Genomic DNA, 17255 nt, shown 5'->3' with positions numbered 1-17255 from the left:
TCTCACTCCGTTCTATTCCACAGTGAAACGTACTCTTCGTGCTGTGTTTTGGCCGACTGATCTGATACGTTGGCTGCCAGTGTCACCGGATGCGGTTTAGAGCACATCTCACATGCGCCCCCGCGCCACAACCGACAAAAAAAAACGGAAACTTCTAGTAAATATATTAAAGAAAACCAAAAACAAACCACGCGTCGTAAAACATCGAAAATAGTAGGCAACAAGAAAAACAAAAACAAAAAACTGAAACTGCTGTGCTTAGAAAAAAAAAGTCAACAACCGAACTGCTGATGCTGTTACCAAAGTGTAAAGTTTTACCCACTACTGCTCGTAAACAAACGCCGCTCACCAACTGTTTGACAGCTGCGGTGGAGCTGCGCAACCATAGCAACCAACCGAAGCGCAGGACTCGACTCTCGCAAAACCGTAGGCTACTTTGATGAGGAAATTTACCAACAAACAAGAAACAGCCGAATAAACAGTCGCTTTGTTTAGTATTCTCTCGAACTGTACAATCCAGTCGGCTCATGTCATCTCTGATCAAAAAACAAAAAAAAACAGATGCAAAAAAGTCACATTCACTCATTAGAAGCAGAAGTAGCTGCTGGAATTAGTTCCGAACTATAGTTGATAATTACAATCAATTGTGCGGCGTACAGAGTTGTAATCGCGGAGCTCGCTAATCCGGAAGTAACAAACCAAAAATAGTAAATAATCGTAGATCGGTTTTGTTCGTTAGAAAGAATCTATGGGCAAACAAAGTCACGTTTCCGAGTATGGTCCAGACAAACTAAAGATAATTATACTGTATACGCTCGCTTGTTTATGATGAAAAATAAGAAAATAATTCGTAAAGAGCCGTCTCTAGGACACTGCAATAGAATAGGAACCCCTCAACCCCCCCCAACTCGTAAGAAAACAATTATTTTCCCCCCGTTAACGAGGATTACAGAGAAGAAACAACAACAGCAACAAAAAAACCAGGACGCTAAATTACTCTCCAGAGTCTGAGGAAAACAAATTTAAACAACCAAAGCACACGATAGAGGCGGTAGCGGAGAATAAAATCAACAGAAAACATTATGAAGTTATGAACCTAATTCTACACCATTTGCAATGGGAGTGTAAATTTAAACAAGCAAAGCTATAGTAGAGATCACAAACTGCCCTTCATAGTCAAAGTCGTGAAACTAATGAAGAAACCAAAACATAAAATAAATGAATAAAACTTAGCAAACAAAACAGATCGCAAGCAAATGAAGCAAAGCCCGCGCGTTAGTTAGTAAAGCAAAAAAAAAACCTAAACGAAACACACCGTGAACAAAAAATCGAGAAAAACAGACAGAGATTACTTTATTTCCCTATAGTTGATTTGCTTAGTGACAAGTGAAAATTCCTTTTCTTCTCAAAACAAAAAAAAATAATAAATACTAAACTAATCAAGAAACTACTGAGATGCTGTTTAAATTTAATGCAAAAAGTATAGATATTATCTAAGAAAAAAATAGGGAAATTGACTAATGTTAGTAATAACAATGTTTTTTGTAGTTAAAAAGTTCAAAAAGGGTAAACAAAAGTAAGATTTCTTTTTCTTTTCAAATTTGCCGTGAAAAAAGAGAGGAAAAAAAAACAATTTTATAGTTAAATTGTAAAACGAATCGAACAGAAAAAAAAACAAATCACACTAACGTAAAACCACTTTTTGAAACCCAATTCTGATTCAGCATGAAAAGCCCGTTTCTTCTCGTTTCTTCTAGTTCCCAATTTGAAAATCGAAGCTTGACGGCCATGTTCAAATATCATCGGTACATTTCGCATAGGTCACAGTTGGATTTCAAATCGAAACAAGAAAAATAATAATAAATTATATATTATATACACATCATTCGAAGGAAGAAAAGGAGAAAGGAAAAGAAGAAGAGGAAGAGAAAAAAACAGTAGCTCTAATAGTAACCGAAGAAGATATCATAAGAGGAACAAAGAAAAAAAATTGCATAACAATTGTTCATCACCTAAACAAGCTTTAAATTTCCCAAAGACTTTACCAAACAATCTCATACAATTTTTATCAAGCGAACGGCGAGAAAATGTAGAACCGCTTTTAGCATTCGGATATTTCTTCTGTTTTTTTTTTTTTCGTTTTTGTTTTATTTTTTTTGTGATGCCTTCCTCTTTCTTCGCAATCAATCAGGTATGCTAGTTTTTTTGTTTCTAGTTTTGTGCGAGAGAAACAAAAAAAACAACAACAACAACAAGAAAAAATCGCAGAGGATGTAAGAGTTAAGACTATTTATTGCATATCAAAACTTGATAAGAGAGTAATACCCAAAACAAAACAAGCATTCGAAACCAAAAGTCGAAAACCGCGTGTTTAGATGAGTGAGTTAGTAGAGAATAAACAAATCAATTCGGCGATCTGCGAAAACTTCTGACTCAAATTAGTAGAGCCACACACACACACACACGACAGACGACAACACAACAAACACAGCCAAAGTAAACCGTTGATTTTGCCTTAATTTAGCTGAACATGTTAGAGAACTCGGTTCGATCCAGTACCGGTTTCGAGAGACTGAAATGAATATCCAACGGAAAACAGAGAGATAGTGAGAGAGCGAGTGAAATATAGAGAGAGAATAAAAATCGAACCGTACGTTAAATAGTTTCCCAATCAGCCGCCAAGCGTTAGCAAAATTTGCAAAGTTTCTTCAGCTCTGCCCCGCCTTATTTTGACGGTGGGTTTAAGTCTCCGGCTTCTAAAAACAAAAAATCGTTACAAATTAACAAAAAATACCCGTAGCGGGTTTTTTGAATCATCACACATACGTACATGTAGGCATCAGTCAATCAGTCAATTACACGTGAAAAGCAATGGATTCGTGAGAAAATAGTAAAAAGATCGCTGATCCCATTAAGGAACAAAGGATACCAGCTGGCGGGAGCCTTTTAAATGCATTTTACCGAGAGAAAGGGAGGGGATTTGTGAGATTTTTCGGTAACAGAATATCATAATGTCAAATTGATTAGCCCTGTAAATGGGATGCTTTGTTTCGAGAGAAAAAAGCGGGTGGGTAATGTCACAGACATAACTGACATGCCTCTTTCCAACTTCTGAATATTCAAAATTCAATTTAAAATAAAAATTGTGTTTTTGTGGAAATTAAAATTATGTACTTCTGAAACCAGATACCGGATTCGGGTGAAGCCTTTCATTTGAATCCACTATAAATTTGTGAAAATCGGCCGAGTCATCTCAGGTTCTGTTTTGGAATTTATGGTCGCTACTCCCGGAACCGAAAATCGAAAACCGGTAAGATCTTAAAATCGACAAAGTTTTGAGCCAAATAGAGAAGATGTATCTGCTTTGGTTGCATTGTTACTTTTAATGACGATTTGAAATTTTCAAAATATCATATTGAAATGTAACAAATTTCATTTGAATATAAGTTTGTAAAAATAGGCTAAGCTGGAAATCAGTGTGGGTTTAATTTCGTAAACAGGTAAATTTATTCGGCAAATAACTCACAAAATTTGCAAAGTAATGGTTTACTAATTAGTTTCAAGGTATTTGTTTCTTTCGTCCTTTATGAAAAACATTTTTGAAATTTATGGTTGTAACAACCATCACTCTGAAATTCCGGAACCGACAGCCAGAGCCAAAAATTTAATAGTAATCTATTACTTACCTTACCTAACAGCTATAGGCCTGGGGTGTCCTTTGCTGTATCAAGCATACGTCTCCACATAACTCGATCCATGGCTGCTCTTCGCCAGCCACTCAAGGCACGGATGCTTCTGAGATCACCCTCCACTTGATCGATCCTCCTCGCTCGCTGCGCTCCTCTTCTTCTTGTTCCAGTCGGATTAGCTTGAGCTTGAGCTTGAGTTCGAGCGACCACCCCTGGTTGCTACTCCGTTACTGATCGGGATTAGCTGAAATTGTACAGGGAGTTTTTAGATGATCCATCCTGGGACTGGTAAATCATCCTTCAATGTACATCTTCTGGTAATCCCAGAAATCATTGATCAGTACCGGCGCCGGCCAGGCCCGAACGTAGATCGTCTAAGGAATGGGAAGGAATGTTAGTCCAACACTTGTTGTTACTAGAGGCCGTATATACTACTGCGCACTCCACAAGTGTCACGGGAGAAGGATATTTGTTAGTAAACATTTCAGTATTGGTTTCGCGCGCGACGCAGTATCTTCCGGTTTCAAGATGCTCGGATGCACCACTAAACTCACTAACTCCCTGAGAGAACGTTTCAACAATATCCTATATTAAAGTCCCGGGAAGTCTTGATTCACAGATCTTATTCGAGGAAACTAAAGAAAAATTTGCAATACTATCGCGTAAAGAATAAAAGCTTCCCTATTTTTTTTAAATGAAATTACGTGATACAAAATAAACGAGTGAATAGGATGTAGACAAAATAGTTGATTCATTGCATTGACATATTCTGAACAGTTGTTATAAAATCATTTTAAATCACCAAATATAGGTAAAAAGATTTCACGCGCGTCTTTATTATTTCCGCTTTATTATTTTAATTATTAAATAAAATTATTAATTGGCTATACTGGTTGATCTGGGCAGCCTGCTACCGAGAAAAATATTAATTTGTTGTTTGAAATATTAATATCAAGTGTTTTTACTATGTATTCAATATACCGATATATGTTATCTCTGTTATTAACTTTGTAATATCAACGGGTTTGCGCAATAGTTATCAATTCAATTTATAATCCTGAAAGACAATCAATAACATGGAAGAAGAAAACATTCCAAATACAACTTTTCTCCGAAGCTAGACGGAAATTAATAGATTGAATGAAGAGATAATTTAATAAAATAGAGTAATCAGAAGTGAAACATTGAAAATATCTGATAACTGAAAGGAAAAATAAACTCCTGCAATTGTCGCCTTCAACGACATGGAAGCAGGAACCCAGTGGATCTATTCTTGGTTCATTTTTTTCCGCCGGATTCCACACGGCATCTAGGCTGGTACTGTCCAGAGAGAGCTAATAGGTACTATCAATCTCCTAGTGGACCCCAGCCCCTAAAAATGACGTGTAAAGGCATTGGTGATAAATTCTCCAAACAAATTTGGAATGTCATTACTAAGTAATCATTACACATGACATTATTATTTCTCGTGTAAGGGCCGCTTTAGATTTGGGCTGATTACAACAAACTTAGGCTTGTTTTACAGTTATTTTTAAGTCATTGTTTTTGTTTGAATTTCTAATGGCAATCACTTCCGGTTCCGGATATATGGTGGCAGAAGTGACGCAATAAAATGCATTTTTTTATTTGTTCAATTTCACCGATGACTTAACGGATTTCGTCAAACTTAGACCTATTTAAAAGATTCTACAAGAAACCGGCCAAAAAACTTAAGATCCGGGAGATTTAATTTCATAAGTGAAGTAATCGATAAATCGCTTTTTGCTTCAATACGCAACATATTCGATGATGTAAATTAGGTTTCTATTCAACTTTAAAACGCCTTTGTAGACTACTCCGCTGGTTTGCACTTCCAAAACAGAGCACAATATCCTAGCGTTGTTTCGTCACAATTCGAACATTCTACGCCAATACAAATTACAAATTAATTGTCGATTAGTTACCCGAAAAATCAACTGCAGCGATAAAAATTAACCAATCGGCCTGTAAAAGTAGCACATTACTTACTAAACTTAGGAATATGTCTTAGGAATATGTTCAAAAACTCGTTAAGAAAACTTCTTCCCATTCAGATAGTCGCGTTATATTAAAAATCATTGAAAATAAACACTTTTACTGATTCTGCACTTAACAATAATGGGTGACGCTTGCAATTATCTCTTCTTGTACCAGTCGGATTACATTCAAAAACCATTTTCACTGGGCTGTCGTCCGACAACCTTATGACATGGCCAGTCCGATACGCCTAGCTTCAGCTTTCAGTCCGATGTAGGTTTCCATAATCTTTTCAAGGTTACGTGTCACAATATCAATATCGTCAGCGAATCCAAAAAATTGTACAGACTTTCGGAAGATCGTGCCACTCGTGTCGATCCTCGCTCTTCGAATCACACCTTCCAGGGCAATATTGAACAAGATACAAGAAAGTCCATCACCTAGCCGTAGCCCTCTCCGAGATTCGAAGGGACTCGAGAGCGTCCCAGATGCTCGGACGTAGCACATCACTCTATCCATCGTTGCTTTGACCAATCGCGTCAGTTTATCCGGGAAACCGTATTCGTGCATGATCTGTCATAGCTGTTCTCGATCGATTGTGTCGTATGCCGCTTTGAAGTCAATGAATAGGTGATGCGTGGGTGCGTTGTATTCACGACACTTCTGGAGTACTTGTCTTATCGCGAATATGTGATCCGTAGTGGCGCGGGCTCCAGAAAATCCCGCTTGGTACGGCCTTACGAATTCCTTAGCTATTGGTGATAGACGACGGCAAAGGATTTGGGAGAGTACCTCGTAGGCGGCGTTCAGCAATGTGATTGCGCGGTAATTGCAACAGTCGAGCTTATCGCCCTTTTCGTAGACGGGACATACCACTCCATCCATCCATTCCTGCGGTAGAATCTCCTCCTCCCAAATCCTAGAAATCATCCAGTGCAGCGCTCTAGCCAGTGCCTCTCCTCCATGTTTGAGCAGCTCGCCTGGCAACTGGTCATTGCCCGTGGCTTTGTTGTTCCTCAGCTTGCCGATCTCCTCACTTATCTCCGACAGATCAGGGGCTGGGAATCTGTCGTCGGCTGAGCGTGCGCCCAGATTGATTCCTGTACCGTTCTCTGTATTTTGTGCTTCGCCATTCAGATGCTCGTCGTAGTACACTGCTTCCACCTGTCGATCACCTCACGTTCGTTCGTGAGAAGGTTACCGCTGGTATCTCTGCACATTTCGGCCTGTGGCGTGTAGCCTCTACGTGAGCGGTTCACCTTTTCATAGAATTTCCGTGTATCATTTGAGCGGTACAGCTGTTCCATCGGTTCGCGATCTTGGTCTTCCTGGTGGCGCTTTTTTCTCCGGAAAACCGTGTTCTGTCTGTTCCGTGCCTGTCTGTATCGTTCCTCGTTCGCTCTAGTGCGGTGTTGCAACATCCTCGCCCTTCCTGCATTCTTCTCTTCGACCAACTGCTGACATTCGCCGTCAAACCAGTCATTTCCTCGATTCGATAACCTCGTACCTAGAACGGTTGCAGCAGTGCTACTCACGGCGGACCTTATGTTCCTCCAGCCGTCTTCAAGAGTCGCCGCGCCAAGCTTCTCTTCCGTTGGTAGCACTTGCTCCAGTTGTTGCGCGTATTCCTCTGCAGTACGAATGCTACGTAGCTGCTCGAGATTGAGTCCCGGCGTTCCTGTGCGACGAGTATTGTGCACCGTCGATAGTTTTGAGCGCATACAAACCGTGACAAGGTAGTGGTCAGAATCAATGTTGGCACTGCGGTAAGTGCGGACATTGATGACGGCGGAGAAGAATCGCCCGTCGATGAGAACGTAGTCGATTTGATTTTCCGTATGTTGATCAGGTGATCTCCAGGTGGCTTTGTGGATATCTTTGCGGGGTAAGAAGGTGCTTCGAACTACCATTCCTCGGGAGGCTGCAAAGTTTACGCATCGTTGACCGTTGTCGTTTGTTACCGCGTGCAGGCTCTCCAGCCCGATCACGGGCCTGTACATTGCCTCGCGGCCTACCTGAGCATTCATGTCGCCGATGACGAGTTTTACATCCCGCCGTGGGCAGCTGTCGTAGGTTTGTTCCAGCTTCCTTCTCGTCATCGGGTCTCGTCTCATGTGGGCAGTGCACGTTAATGATGCTGTAATTGAAGAAACGGCCCTTGATCTTCAATACGCACATTCTATCACTGATTGGCTGCCACCCAATCACGCGCTGGCGCATCTTGCCCAACACTACGAATCCCGTTCCTAGAACGTTGGTTGTGCCACAGCTCTGGTAGAAGGTAGCCGCTCTATGCCCACTTTTCCACACCTTCTGTCCCGTCCAACAAAGTTCCTGCAGTGCTACGACATCGAAACCGCGGATTTGAAGCTCATCATGCAGCATTCGGTCGTATACTGGGAAGCCAAGCAGTTTGCAGTTCCATGAGCCAAGCTTCCAATCGTAGTCCTTTGTTCGTCGCGTAGGTCTTTGCCGATTATTCCGAGTCGTATTTCCTTCTTGATCGTTCGTAACATATGTTTTCCGGGCGGCTTGTTAGGCCTGTACCAACCTCCTGTCTCGCCGGAGGGCCATCGTGTCAGCACTGTTTAGAGTCCCACACTGACACAAGGACGGTAATCAGCCGCTCCTAACATGGAGAACAGACGCTCGGGTAGGCTCGCTCTCTGTAAAGAGAAGGCAAGCCCCCCCTTCCCTGTTAGCATACGACCAAGGTCCCACCGGGGTTGGTTACCTGATCTTTCCTATGGTTACTCGTACCCCAGCCGGCACCGCGGGGAGTTAGGGATAGGAGTTACTGGAAAAAAGGTACATAAGCAATGGTTTTTATTGTCTGAGGGCCCCTGCCGAAACGAAATCCTGGGTACGGGCCTGCCAATCAGAGCTTACAGAAGTAATTTTCATTTACTCAAAATAAATAGACTAAAATGACATGAAAAAAATGTCACTCTCAGCTCCGCTTGCAAATTATAAGAACGAGATCCATGTCCAGTCAACGACAACAGTGGTTTAAAAGTGTGTTCTCACAGTCATTTTAGGTATTCAGTGAAAATCGTATACTGTGCAGTGTCGATGTTCAACCGAAACTTCACGAATTGTTAATGATAGAAAACAATTCACATTGATTTTTACCTGTTGGTGCTCGTATCTATAAACGTTTTACTTTCCAAAGAGGTTCTGAGGTGTAATAAATCCTTCGATTTAGGATACTTTCGATACCGATTTTCACTATATCGATGAGAGAATGAGGAACTCGGCAAACGACCGCAACTAGGGTTTAAATAAGTGATATTAAAAAAAAGAATGAGAATTGATTTTGATTCTCTATACAGGCATTATTTTGGCATCACCTTATTACAGTAGATCGAGTGACGTTGGCATTGATACTTTCTTTTGTTACAGTGAGAGATGATCACTGTAACAAAAGAAAGTCTCTCTTCGTTAGTTTTGGATGCGATCGCTCACGAATGAGGCAGTAATAAAACGAATATGAGGCTGTTGGATACTCTAATGTATTTTGGTCCGACCTATATATTTCTGGATGTTATCAAAATATAGTACATTGTATGTCAGAATTTTCTTTATCGAAAGTATCTATTTTGTGCGATTTCATTATCTCAACGCCTTTTAGTTCAGCTGGCGGTCACTACGACGCATACCTTGAGGCACTCGATCCACGCTCTTTCGTTTCCTGAAACGTTTGAGCGCTTCATACACAGTTGATTTGACGATTTTCAACGTTTTTTCCGATTTTTTATTGTGGCCCACGTTGGATTATCAAAGTGGGTGTGCAGAATTTTTTCACTTCTCTCGGCTTCCATCTGAATTTTTACCACAGAAAGAGCGTAAAGGAATTCTTGCAGCGGACACTTTCCGTGCCGCTGCAACACAATAAATGATTCCGGATTCTAATAGCTGGACAGAACTTTATCATGCGTACTTTGTAGTCGGATGATTCTCGGTTCAAGGTGCGTTGTAGCTATCGACTTTTTGTTTTATATTTCATTGAATTTGCTGCCATGTAATTTCCAAAACACTTGTTCTTGCATACAAATTTGCGCGAAGTGCGACGATTTATTTATATGCAACTTTACATCCTACTTTACATTTAATCATAACGGGTTGGAACTTAAATCTTGGATTTTCTTTCTCAAGCTGTCAAAAAAAGACAAACATACTTGAAAATGATCTGATTGATTGAAATTAAACATACATTGTCCATTGTTAAAAAAAATTAGTGAACATTTGAAAACGGTCCGTAATCGGATGTTCGGCGAAGCTTCCGTTTGATGTCGGAACAGGAGCGTTGTACGGCCTTCATATCAACTTTGCGAATGCATCTCTTGATTCTTCCAATCAACTGTTTGCAATTCGTGGCTCTCCAGTTATTTTTGTACACCAAGGAGCTCAAAACCCCGAAGAAATCTTCGATTGGGCGACACTGAGGCAGATTTGTCTGGTTGTGGTTTTTGGGTACAAATGAGATCGAATGGGTATTCAGGAACGATTGTGTTTTTTTGGCGTAATGCGATGACGCTTTATCCGGCCAAAACACGTATTGTCCATCAGCATGATGTTTTTGAAGAAACGGGATCAAAATTTTCTTCAAACATTCGTTCTGATACACATCTTGATTGATGGCCAAGCCAGAGGGCTTGAACCATGGCTTAGAAATACCTTTCTCGGAAAGGGCAATGTACAGCATCACTTTCTGTTCAAACTTATGTTTAAACTTATATTTCATGTTCGGAGGTGCAATAGAACTATCCGTTGAATAGTATCGATCGTTTCCGAGAATCTGCGTCTTCGGAAGAGGAAAATAACTTTCGTCGTCTAAAACAAAACTTTTTCCGGAATAATTTTTAATCGTCCAGGCATCCCGTTGCCTCAGTGAATCCTTGTTGTTGAAGGCACGAGAAAGAGAACGAAGTCCTTTTGCGTCCATAATTTGGCTGGTCTTCCACTAACTTTCTTGCGAGCAGTTATTGGGGATCTTAGGATATAGTAAAGAGTCGAAGCCGCCACATTTTCGCTTTTAAAATGTTGTACCGTATACTTTTTGCCGAGATTTCTGTGCAGTTCGTAGAACTGTACAACGCGCTCGCGAAATACTTCTTGTTTCGACGGCACTTTGAGCAAAACTGAGCAAGCATAAACAAAACAGAAAATACTAGCAGAAAGAGGAGAGAGCTAACGCATACACACTCTTATTTTTCTCTGAGCTCGTTTGTTGCTAAGCTGCTAAGTTGCTAATACAGGCCTCGAAAAAATTCCTTAGTTGCCACCCGTTAAGAATTTTACGAACTGTGTCTGAAATCAGTCATGAAACACGTTTGCACTCATACGGCGAACATGGCATTATACAATCGATGATCTGACATCACTGAATGAGCCGAGTACTCATCTTTCACCGTTCGATGAAAATTGTCCATTCCACTTCCCATTTGGGAAGCCTACTTCGATCGATTTTAAATACCAGTCTGAAGAGAGGTGCACGTGTTCAACTGACAAACAGGTCAATAAATCCGTAAATCAAAGGTAACTTAGTTACAAAGATTCAAACCCAAAAGTGTTTGTTCAGTATTTCGACACAATTTCAAACTTGTCCAAATCAATCTTTTCTGACAAAATGATTTAATGTTCCGCATAAATACTCACCAATCCCTCCAAAACGGTAGCTCCGGAAGTAATAAACGTAAACACAGGATTTAGAGACCGGGAATTGACACGTTCGTTGACCGGACACTTGCCTCGGTCTCGAAACCTCGGACGGAAGTTGCAATCGCAGAAAATCCTCAGCCCTTCTAAACTATTCACACCCACACTACAATCTAACCCTCATGTGCATTTTATCATCGATAGGAAAAACGAGGAAAAAACTTATTTCTGAGCTTGACCGAGACGGCAGCAAAATAAGTAAAATCTAGAGAAAAAAAAAACTAATTTAGATAGCTCACAAAATAAATCATTAGAAATCTTTAAAACAAAAAAAAATACAAGGGAAAATCCTATTGGCTCTTTCCACAAACCAGTTTTTATATCATTTCATCGAATCCCTTTCTAATCAGTAAACCACGGAGTGGAGATATTTACTACAAACTATAACTTTTTCTCGCGTTAGGCGCATTGTTTCCGGGGTAGTTTTTCTTAGTGATGTTAGGGCGAGCTGACTATCGTCAGCGAATGTTCAACACAGATAGAATATGCTTTTCAAATTCTTCCAACTGATAGATCTGTTTCGTGAAAAAGAAAAAAAGATGAGAAGAAGAAGAAGAAAGAGAGGAAAACCAAATACACTCCCAGAACGCAGCAAGCGCATGGGTTGCTGAGTTACAACATCCAACATACCAGAAAAAAACGCTATTTAACAATCTCGCCTACTCTGGTAGTTGATCGGGTTTTCTTATATTTTTTTCTTCCGTTTCAATTTTTTTAACTACGATTTAAGATTCTAGGAATGAACTAACTTAAGTCCGTAGAACGCGCAGATGCGGCGGGAAAGCATTTAAATTTAAAAATAAAATTATCCAGAACCATGATTCTTATGACTAAAATGTATAAATTAACTTTATAGCAAAAGAATAAAAAAAAAATACGACGCAGAGTAAAATGCACTCTCATCTAGTTACAGCAGCAAGAGCCGATAAAAACTGAACATCAACAAACAAACAAATAAAAAGCAGCTTAGTGCGAACAGTTTTGTTAGAAGAAGAAGAAGAAGAAGAAGAAAATCATCAGCTCGCATTAAGTTTAGTCCATTTTCTAACGACTAGCGAGATAGAAAGCGTGCAGCAAACTTTAATTTCCTATAAACTAAAATCCATACGCTTTAAACTACGGATTGTAATTCAGCCAAAGATCAAATCATCACGATTCTATACTAATTAACTCTAGTTGAATGAGATTAGGACTATTCTTCTGTTTCAATGCGAGCCTAGGCAACCTAGACGGAAACGGAGATGGGAGACGGAGAAATGAAAATAGAACAATACTCGCATGTCTTAAACAAACACTAAAAACAAAATACTCTATCGGAAGTTCTTATCCTTTGTGAAGCAAACAAATAAAAAAAAAAACGCCCAAATGAGAAACAATACAAACTAACTAACTTACATTAGACTCTTTCCAAATTCGTAGAGCATTACACTCCCCTACTCCCTCCCGAAAACAAAACAAAACAAAAAACAAAAAGAAGATAAAGAAAACAGCGCGAATAGGCGAGGAGAGCAGGAATAAGGTAACTAGGAACAGTCACTGGTAGGGCTACTTTTTTGTACTTAGCAAAATAACAAACAGAAGAACAAACATAAAAAATAAAACAATACTGAGCTATTGTAGTGTTACAGAGCGGAAGCAGATGAAGAAACAAAGAAAACCTAAATTGTAAGAAGGTAACAACAACAACAACAACCAAACAAAAAAAAAAACGACCGTGTAAATAGAAAACAACTCTTTTCGAACAAAACCGAAGAGAATAGGAAACTAAACAATGGCAAATATGTAAAATTATTAACACAAGATGAAAATAATACCAAAGAAATCACTAAGAAAAAAGGATATATTTTTTTATAAGGCAAGTAATTAATTGATTGAAAAATTAAAAATCATGAAATCAGGCGTATAAAGTTTTTTACCCGCTTTTTCCAAAATTTGAGAAAATAAAAACAAGAAAAGTATGCTGAGATAATATCGTTCTCTTTGAGAGAATTTGTATAGTAAAACGGTTTTATTAAATCATATAATGTGATAGTTAATTATGTATTTTTTAGAACAACAGACAGAAGAAAAGAAATCCTCTTCCAGAATCTAATGAGAAAAAAAAACACACGAGTGAACGAGTGACGTAAAATCGCATGGCAAAGCAAGCAAAGGGTAGTTGAAGAGAATGTACTTTTTAATCGTTTCTTTTTGTGTTTTTCTTTTTAATTTATTTCTTTTTTTTTGCTCCATCAGCGCTCACATGAACTCTAAATAGAACTGTTTTTTTTTCTTTCTTCTTTTGGTCGATTTAGGTTAGGCCAGTGTTTTCCCGACTTAGGTAAATACAGAGGAAAAATTTAAACAAAGTAAACTTTACTCTCCGGTAGAATTATCCCCTCTCCCGCCCTCCCCCCACAACTGAAATTGCTGACGACCCCCCCCCACAATTGTTACCAAATTGTGTATTGTGAATATTTCCAAACCAAAAAAAAACCAGCCGAACAGAAAAATAAATAGAGTTGTAAAAACCACGTCTGACAGCTTTTGTTTCTCTTACCAAAATCGAAGAAAGTGTAAAACTAACAGCCACAAATCCACACTGACACAAACACACACACACGGACACGAACACAAGCAAATTCAAATTACACACACGCAAACAGACGCTCTCTCTCTCTAGCGCTAGCGCTCACACGCACACATCAACAGACTATCATCTACTCTACCGAAAAAAAAAGAAACGCAAACAACAACAACAACAACAACAGTAACGAAGCATAAAACCAAAGCACTTTGCAGTTTAAAAACAGACACGGACCGAATCTTTCTATTTGCTGAACAAAACACAAAAACACACAAAGCAAAACAAACAAACAAATGCGTGGTAAATTTAAAAACTTCTTTTGATAAAATATATTTAAAGAAAAAAATCGAAAAAAAAGTATTACTGACGGTTGCGAAAGATTCAAGAAAATATGAAAAAATATTGCTCCTGCCATACATTTTTTATAAAACAAAAAGGAAAAATTTAAAGTAAGATTTAAAACAAAATAGTCATACCGCTAAATGTGACATAAGTTAAAGACAATTTAGTTAAAAACCAATAATATTAAAATTCTAAATGAACAAAACAAAGATACTGAAAAAAAGAAAAGTGGAAAATCATCCACGGAAGGAGGAAAACAAAAGGAGGCTTTTAAAAATAAACGACGCAAAATAGGAAAAAAAACAGTAGACATCAGTATTTTGATTTTTTCCGTCACTTCAAATAAAATCGTAAAACACCACATAGCGAAAGTAAAGAGATAAAAAATCAAAACTAGTTGAAGGTTGCCAAAGAGAGTAAAAAAAAAAGAATTAAACAATATTTGCGAAGTTTGTAAAAATGAAGAGGGAAAACCCATCCATTTCGTCAATCACGACAGTCGTGCGAGTTACCATTTTACGTACGTTTTTTTTTTCATCTTGACGCGCACAAACGAAGTTCGACAAATGACAAAAGCAAAGCAAAAAAAAAACGAACGGCGAAAAACGAATTTTGTGAACATGGTGAGAAACGGTTTGCAACTTTTGTTTTCTTCGCCAACAGCGCTCCCAGTTCTGCACTGACTCCGGGGCACTCTCCGTAGCACCGCAACATCGCAACACACACAGACACACGCAAACACTCTTACATACGCGCACATAAACGGTCAAACAACACACCCTCGTGACTTCCCGTACGAGAGAGAATAAAAAAGAAAAAGAGACAGCCACCCGTTTTTTCGTCTGTAAATACAACCGTCATGAGGGATTTTGTTTCTCACCAAAAAATTTCTTGAACTCTCGAAAAACTAGGACTAGAACATACAAAAACCTAAAACTGCTTTTTGAAATTACATCGAAGAATTATGCGTTTCCCCAATTGTCTCACAGAAGATTGTAAATTTATACAAGGACAATAGCAACAAAACAACAATTTCTCATTACTCTAGTAACCAACTACAGAATACTCTTCTCTCCTCTTCGACCTTGAGAAACAAAAAAAAAATCAACACAAAAATGCATCATGACACGACCGACAGTCATAACCTCACTTACGCATCGCATTCTGACAGCCAACTGCAATCGACTGCTAGTCGCGTGACACGTGCAAAATTTTCAATTCAAACGGAATCTGGCCTACTGCTCTCTACTGCGCTTTTGGTTTCATTCCACGGAACGGTTTTTTTTTGGTTTTATTTTCATTATGACATCTTCCAACAACAACAAAAAAAAGTGTTTTCCTGATTTTTAGAATCCGTTTTCAAGAAGCGTATCTTAAATCTTTTAATGTGAATTCACTTTTCTTTAACTACCACGCTTTTATTGAAGTAATGAAAAAAAATTCTAAGCAAACTGAGCAGTAGGTTGATATTCGCCGTGTGCCTCTCTTACAAACAAAACAATAAAATAAACAAACAAAAAAAAACAATTGCTTATTCTACACCACAAACCATCCAACCATCAAGAAACTCTCTCAAAAAGAACAGGGAAATCCTTACACGTGCAAATAGCGCAGACAACACGGTCCACTTAGGCCTTTTCGTCGCAAATCCCTCCAAATTGATTCAGCAAGTAATCGGAAATCTTTTCAAAACAAACACAGAAAACAGAAACAGAAAACGAATAGAAAACGGAATAATCAAATGAAGTGTAAAATAAAAAACAAAATACTACTGACTAACGAACAGAGAAAGAGAACAATGGCAAACCGAACTAAGGAAGACATTTAGAAAACCGTAGACCGTCGGTCGTTCTACGAGTACACCGCACACCATTCTGGTCTTTGATGCGCGAAAATCGGTAGCAGAAGTGTGCAACCGAAACCAAAAAAGAAATAATAAATAAGCGAGAGAGAAAGCAAGATAAAGAAGAAAACAAAACCATTATTCAACAAGCGACGGCAAGACACAGACAAGAATTATAATTGCGGATACCTAATTAATTAGAAATAACAAAAATCGCAAACCAAAAAAGAATTTAGGGAAACGAAAGGGGAAAGCAACCGAAACCAAACAACGCTAACCGGTAATCGGTATCGGAAACAAAAGCTAGCGTTTACAAAAAAAAAACAGTTCTAAGGTAGACGAAAGAAGAAGAAGAAAAAAAGAGGAAACCAGATATTATTAGTATAATTTTTTCAAATCGGAGACTAATAGGTGCAGACAACAATATCGTTATCAAGATAAACGTGAAATCAGCTAACAAACAACCAAAAACCAAAAAAAATGCGGAAGACACAAGGGAGATGAAAAGTGAACAGGCGTTTAAACAAACAAACAAAACTCACACACACTCACTCGCAACAGAGGAAAAAAAGCGTCAGCGGAAAAGGAAAACTATAGAGTAATCACAAGTTTAATAATAAATTAAATAAATTATTATTATTATTATTATTATGATTATGATTATTATTATTATTATATTACCGAAACCAGAAAAAAAGGGAAAGAACGCTACATGCAGAAAAAAAAGAAAACAAAAACCTAAAAAATAAAGACGTTGTTAAGATTATGAAATGTTTTATAACCGTTATAAAAAAAATCGCTGCGAAAAATAAATCAATCCAAACACATTCCTCCTGTAAAAAATTAATCGCCTGCCTGTCAGCTGTGTTTTATTTGTCTCTCGTTTTGTATGTCTTCAGTTCCGTTCCAGTATCCGTATTCCGTATCATTGAACGTGGTTCGATTGCTCATTTTCCTGGTGCGTGTTCAAGCTTTAAACAGGAATCCCATGCCAAAAAAAAAACATTATGATGAGCCCGCTAGTCGCTAGCTAAGAGTTTTCCTGACATTTGCAAAGAAATCTTGTTAACAGGGAGGAGAGAGTTGGCATCACTGGGAGTAC

The 17255-nt window shown here is 38.6% G+C and overlaps 1 protein-coding gene across 3 annotated transcripts in view; it reads left to right on the top strand.

Moving 5' to 3' along the window:
- Positions 1–17014, top strand: part of LOC131426663 (potassium voltage-gated channel protein Shaker) — a 213577-nt gene extending 196563 nt beyond the window's left edge. For all 3 annotated transcript variants that reach the window (XM_058589545.1, XM_058589543.1, XM_058589546.1), the window contains exon 12: positions 24–17014. The gene's annotated coding sequence lies outside the window, so the exon portion shown is untranslated. The remainder of the gene's footprint in view (positions 1–23) is intronic.
- Positions 17015–17255: the final 241 nt, after the last annotated feature.

Source organism: Malaya genurostris, chromosome 1, assembly GCF_030247185.1.
Source record: "Malaya genurostris strain Urasoe2022 chromosome 1, Malgen_1.1, whole genome shotgun sequence".
NCBI lineage: Eukaryota > Metazoa > Arthropoda > Insecta > Diptera > Culicidae > Malaya > Malaya genurostris.
The sequence above is the reverse complement of the archived record's forward strand: the minus strand, read 5'-3'. Positions and strand labels throughout refer to the sequence as shown.